The 7,003-nt window shown below is 35.8% G+C and overlaps 1 pseudogene; it reads right to left on the reverse strand.

Annotated features, from left to right (window-relative positions):
* Window positions 1-1,963: 1,963 nt before the first annotated feature.
* On the reverse strand, window positions 1,964-3,016 carry LOC103607447 (annotated as a pseudogene).
* Between the last annotated feature and the right edge of the window lie 3,987 nt (window positions 3,017-7,003).

Below are 7,003 nucleotides of genomic sequence, written 5' to 3' on the forward strand. Positions count from 1 at the left end.
GGTCTATGGGCTACATGTTTTTTAGATGCTCAAGACACTCTTTGAAATGTGAATTATCTATTATCTTTTTTCTTCTTTTCTTAAAACTAGCAGTGCTCTGCATTTTTGATTAATATAATCACAGTCATCTCATGTTTCTCTGCTCTCCAAGCCTGGATATTGGCCAAACGCAAACTTAGCCTTGCTTGGCTTTGGGAAAATATAAAGCAAGCCTATGAATTCATTAAGACTGAGCAGTCTTTCCTGAGGGACTCTTGGAATTACACCATGTACAGTTAAGAATGTCTGACCTGAATAAATATAAATGTCAAGTCTACTTCACATTCACCTCAAGTTTAAAGAATAATAAAAGGTGATCCCATTTATAGATTTTTCTTAAAAAAATGGAATTGCTACTGTGTGTAGCTATAATCATGCACATATATAATGTATGCTTAATCTGACATAAATATACCATCCCAATTTGAATGTCTGACGGAGTCCTTCAACTTTGAATGTTCTATTTCTCTGCATCTTAGAAGTTCCTAATGATAATTTGTTGACTTAGTATTGGCCTCCTGTGAGTGCTAGAGCCACCAAACCAAATATTCTGGTCCAAAATTGTATTTTTTTTCTAAATTACATAGCAATAATAAAAATAAATAGGAAGTTATCAGGGGTAAACATTTGTGAGGGTAGATCTTGATATACTCAACATAGCTTATTTAATGGTCCCTTCCTGGATTCGGAATGTGTTGTATAGTCTGGAGATAGATAATATCAAGTATTGTATCCCTGTATATGTTTGTATTTTGGTTGAAATTTCCAGAGCAGAGCATCATTATAGCCAAAAACCACATTATGCAACATACCATATGCTCCTTCCTAAGTTATGCATCTTAAACAAGTTGGCATATTATACTCAAATTGGAATTCACATCTATCTTGGTTTATAAATTAGAACTTTAACCTTTTTTTTCAGATTATGTGTTTACCCAAATAAAGTACTAAATTCACACGTTAGTCAATCTTGAGATTAAACAAATGCACTTTAGTTATAATGGTTGAAAAATTAAGTGGAATTATCAGGCATGACATTTTAATATTCGTATATGCACAGATACTTATTCCATTTGTAATGATAAAAAACAACAACAGCAGCAACAATAACAACACCGATCCTTAAGTTCATCAGTCGTACACATCAAACAGAAGTTATAAATAAAAAGTATTTTTATTTTCCTAAAACTTAAAATATTGGCTTGTCCTGTTAAGAAAAGTTAATATTATTACCTGAACATGTCAGTTACTATGTCTTTTCTATTTAGTGAACTTCGAAAAGTACCCTAAGCTCTTTTAAATTTTTAGTGGATCAAATGATTCTCTATTTGATTCACCCCTACTATTCATGCAAAAATTAAAATTTATAATTTTCACCAAATTCTCAAGAGAAATGTTGTTTTAAGAAAAAAAAACATAGTTGTTAATTCAATCAGCATTGTCTTCTTGTCTTCAATTAGGTGGAAAAATGTTAAATAACAATGAAGTGGGTTGACTGTTTAGCTCTGTTAGTTGCAGTGTGATGCTGATAATGCCAAGATCCAAAGTTCCATCCCTGTACAGGCTAGCTGCCAAAACAAAAACAATGACCGTAACAACAAAAAGATAACAGTGGGGTTATTATTCAACCAATCTTAAAACATGTTCTCAAGTATAAGTAATAAGGTACATAAATTCCCTATGGTGTGATAGTGGGAACATGTATCATTGTGTGTGTGTGTATGTATAAATACAAATTACCTGTGGCACTATTACAGATGGAACAAGTCTTTCTCACAAGTAGTTAGTATTTCTTAACTTATATTGCCCTACAGTGGTTCATAGACAAGTTTCTAGTTTGAAAATTAAGATGACTTTAACTTTTTTTGAAGAGGAATTATTATTACTATTATTTACAGAAAACAACAGTTATATTTAATACAGTTCAGTGGCAAGGGTCTTTAGAATTTGCATTTTTCAGCTTGGAAATTTGAGTCACTGATTTTGGACTCAGGACATTGCCTCCCCAGTAATGGTGGATCTCATCGTATTTGTCATTGTAACTGCTTCTGATAGCTTCCACAAGCTTAGCCAGAGCTCCTTTTGTCTTTGGAGTTAAGTGGTGTGAAGGCAATGATGGTGCAGTTCTTCCTGTGGATTAGGCAGCCCAGTTTGGCCTTCCCCTTGTTAATGCCTTAGGGAACTCCACTTTAAGACACACAGTAGGCAGGAACACAATGAGCTCAATGGTATCCTCCCTGTAAAGTGCAAACACTACTAGCTGAACCTTCTTATTCTCCACTAAGGTAGTGACAGCATTAATCTCTGCTGGAAAGAAAGGTGGTTTTGTAGTAGTAACAACCCCTTTTCCAGCAGCTTTTTTATCAACCCAGTCCAATGGTCTCTACTTCTTCTCTTGCTTAGACTCTGGTCTGTACTTTTGGCCCATCTTAAGCAGTTGAGTAGCCATTTGGTGGACCAAGGCCTGGGAGAACTGATTAACTGCAGGAGGCACTTTTAACTGCTTATAGAAGATAGACCTTAGGGGGCCGGCCCGGTGGCGCACTGCTATAGTGCGCTGCTTGGCAAGTGCGGTGGCACTCCCGCCGAGGGTTCGGATCCCACATACAGACGGGTTCCCGCTCACTGGCTGAGCGAGGCGCGGGAGCAACACCGAGGGTTGCGATCCCGTTGCCCGTCCTGGTCCGGTGCGGGGGCGACACTGACGGTTGCGATCCGTTGCCAGACACGGAAAAAGGGAAAAAAAAAAAAAAAAAAAAAAAAAAAAAAAGAAGATAGACCTTTACTGATGCAGTTGAATGTAACAGGGCTATTTGACAAAGTGGATGAGGTCACTTTTGGGCTGGATATCCTGTCCAATGACAAAGTTCTTGGGCCTTTTTTCAATCAGGGGATTTACCACCTTCTTCGCTTCCTGCTTCTTCACAACGGTAGGAGCTGGAACCACATTCTTCCCCTTAGTCTTTCCTTTTGGCATCTTTTGGCATTCCCTTGGTCTTTACCTTTTGGATGGCTGGCTAGAGGAGAGAGACATTTTTATCTTTTTATGTACATGTTTTTTCTTGGCATTTTGTTTTTATTTTAATAACTTACTTTAGCATTCATTTAACAAAGATTTATTGAGTAAACACCATGTTGCTAAGTACTATCTTAGCAATATAGTATAAGGTAAACCGAACAAGTAAGGACTCTGTCCTCACAAAGTTTAAAATCTAGAAGGGATTCATTGGTATTAGCTAGATCATACAATTTCAGTATAACTGCAGATTCAAAAAAGTTCAATACTGTTTATCTTTCATCTAAATTTAGTCTTTGCATACACGTATTGATTTTGACTTACTCACACAAAAATTTTGCTTTACTGTTTTTGAAATGTCAACTTTCACTATTCTGGGTAGATTAAATTCTTTTCAGCATGGTGTCCAGTCATTGAAAGAATCATTAAAAACAGAAAGCACTTTTCCTATTTGGATGACCTTATTTCTTTCTATTGTCCCTGAGTGTAGATGGCATAATTCTATATATAGAAAACCCAGGAAACTCTACCAAAAAATTTTAGAGCTGATAAACAAATTCAATAAGGTTGTAGGATACAAAATAAGTATACAAAATTCAGTAGCATTTTTATATGCCAGTGACAAACTAGAAGAAAAAATAAATCAAGAAATCAAGTCCATTTACAATAGTCATCAAATAATGAAATACCTAGGAATAAATTAAACCAAGGAGGTAAAAAGAAAATATCTACAATGAGAACTAGAAATCACTGCTGAAAGAAATTAAAGAGGACACTAAAGGATGGAAAGACATTCATGGTTCATGGATTGGAAGACTCAATGTAGTGAAAATGTTCATATTACCTAAGTCATCTAAATCAGATGCAATCTCCATCAGAATACCAAAGACATTCCTTACAGAAAAAAACAATACTGATATTCCTATGCAACAACAAAATACCCCAAATAGCCAAAGCAATCCTGAGCAAAAAAAGTAGGGATTGTAATTGCTGACTTCAAACTATATTACAAATCTATAGTAACCAAAACAGCATGGTACTGGCATTAAAACAGACAGAAGGACAAGTGTAACAGAATAGAGAACCCAGAAATCAACCCACATGCTTACAGCAAACTAACCTTTTACAAGGGCACCAAGAACATACAATGGGGAAAGGAGAGCCTCTTCAATAAATGGTGCTGAGAAAACTGGATATCCATATGTAGAAGAATGAAATGATCCGTACCTATCACCATATACCCAAATCAACTCAAAATGCATTAAAGACTTAAATATAAGACCTGAAACTTTTAAACTCCTAGTAGAAAACACAGAGGAAAGATTCCAGGATGTAGGACTGGGCAAATAATTTGTGAATAAGACCCCCAAATCACAAACAAAAGAAAAAACAAATGGGATTATATCAAACTAAAAATTTTCTGCACAGCAAAAGAAACAATCAAGAGAGTGAAAAGAGCACCTATGGAATGGAATAATTTATTTGCAAACTATGCATCCTATAATGGATTAATATCCAAAATACACAAAGAGCTCAAATAACTTTACAGTAAAAAACAATCTAATTCAAAAAAGGACAAAGGAGATGAACAGACATTTCTCAAAGGACATACAAAACGCAAATGGGTATATGAAAAATGCTCATCATCACTAATCATCAGGGAATTTCAAGTCAAAGCCACTTTGAGATATCTGTCCCCAGTTAAAATGGCTATTATCAAAAAGGTGAATAACAAATCCTGGCAAGGATGTTCATGGTTGGTGGATTGTAAATTAGTTCAGCCATTATAGAAAACAGTATGGAGGTTCCTCAAACAACTACATGTAGAACTACCATATGATCCAGCAATCCCATTACTGGGTATATATCCAGAGGACTGAAAATCATCAGGTTGAAGGGATACCTGCACTCCCATGTTTATCATAGCTCTATTTATAATTTCCAGACTATGAAAACAACCTAAATGTTCATTGATGGATGACTGGATAAAGAAAATGTGATACATGTACACAATGGAATACTATTCAGCCATAGAAACAAGTGAAATTCTGCCATTTGCAGCAACGTGGATGAGCCTGGGGAAAATTTTGCTAAGTGAAACACACCAAGTGCAGAAAGAAACATACTGCATGTCCTCACTCATAAGTGGGAGCTGAATCCATAAATAAACAAACAATAAAGAGTGAGAGAGAGAAACAACAATCGCAATAGTATATAGAACTTTTAGAAGGAGAGAAAAGAACTGTAGTTACTAGAGGTGGAAAAGGGGAGGGGAGAGGAAAGGGGTTAATGCAAAATTGGTTAAGGGATGCAAAGAACAATTATATATTGTAATGACGAATAAGCTCACTATCCTGATCTGACCATCACACATTGTGTACAACTATTGAAAGTCAACTTTGTACCCTGCATATATGTATAAGATATAAATTATCTTTAAAAAGAGTAAAATTAGGGGCCAGCCCATTGGCGCACTGCTACAGTGCGCCGCTTGGGAGCGTAGTGGCACTCCTGCCGAGGGTTCGGATCCCACATGCAGACCGGTTCCCACTCACTGGCTGAGCGAGGTGTGGGCGCAGCACCAAGGGTTGCGATCCCGTTGCCGGTCCCGGTCTGGTACGGGCGCGACGCTGAGGGTTGCGATCCATTGCCGGACACGAAAAAAGACAAAAAGGAAAAAAAAAAAGAGTAAAATTAGAATATCAACAACGTAAAACAAAACAAATCAAAACAAAATCCATGAAGCATTAAAAAGACCAAAAAGACAATGAAATTTGCCACCATTAAACTCATACTTTGTTAATGAATTTTCTGTAATAACAAACCAATCTCAGGACAAAACTAAACTAAAGAATAAATGTGACTTTTCTTGAGGTGCTGAATAGTTCTTAAGAGAGTTCAATCTATTTCATTTCAAGAATCCATGGTGTCTTTACATATTCCAAATTGTATTTCTAGGCATCTACAAGATTCTTTACAGAAAAAGACGTTCTTTTCTCCTTGTTTCAGCTGTCTAAATAGATGTTGACCTTTAGGTGAGTGTCATTTTCCAAAAGGAATCATATAAGTGTCAAGAGTTAACTTCACTTTTATCATGTACTTTCCCCCTTTATTTACCTATAAATTTCTGTCTCCTACCTAATAGGTCTAGGCTTTAGAAATCTCATTCCTCAACAACATTTATTGAATGCACACCTTGTGCAAATTCCCCAAATAAATGCTTTAAAGAAAGAGCAAAAAATAGACATAGAATACTGTTACAGTACTAGTTATCTAATTCCAATTAAATTTCACAGGGACATAATAAAATAGATATGATATCATAGCAATGTCTTCTTATTACATGGATTTTAATATACCAGATGACACATTGGACTCCTAAAATGAAAATGCCTGTCATAAACATAAGAAGCCTGTAATTTAGAGGTTCCCTCAAAGCATTTTTTGTTTTTTTGCAACTGGGTATTGTCATAGACGATATGGTCACTTCCCTCGACGCTCTTGAAATCTATTTATCAGATTACATTATTTACATAAAAGAAACATGAATTTTGGAGATAACAGAACATTTAGGTAATTATTTTTTTTAAACAGTGGAAACCTGAAACTATAGTACTTTTTTTCACTTGTAGGACAATAGGATAGGGATATTGATGTAAGGAGGACAAGATTATACCTCTTAGTGACTCATATAACCAGGTGACTTAAGAAAGAGTATAAGTCACTGTGAGTAACAGAACTGACTGAACTGAAGTTACAGAACAAAGGTACAACCAGTCTGAAACAACCCGTTGTCGCTGGATAGCAGAGCATTTATTTGACACACAGTGGGCCAAGTACATCCAGCAAAGAGGTAAGCATATAGTGGCAATATTTTGGTTTCTGTTATGCTTTGTTTTGTTTTGTAGGGTTTGCTAGTTGATAGATCAAATTCTTGTTGATGATCAA

Source organism: Galeopterus variegatus, unplaced genomic scaffold, assembly GCF_000696425.1.
Source record: "Galeopterus variegatus unplaced genomic scaffold, G_variegatus-3.0.2 Scaffold7427, whole genome shotgun sequence".
Taxonomy (NCBI): domain Eukaryota; kingdom Metazoa; phylum Chordata; class Mammalia; order Dermoptera; family Cynocephalidae; genus Galeopterus; species Galeopterus variegatus.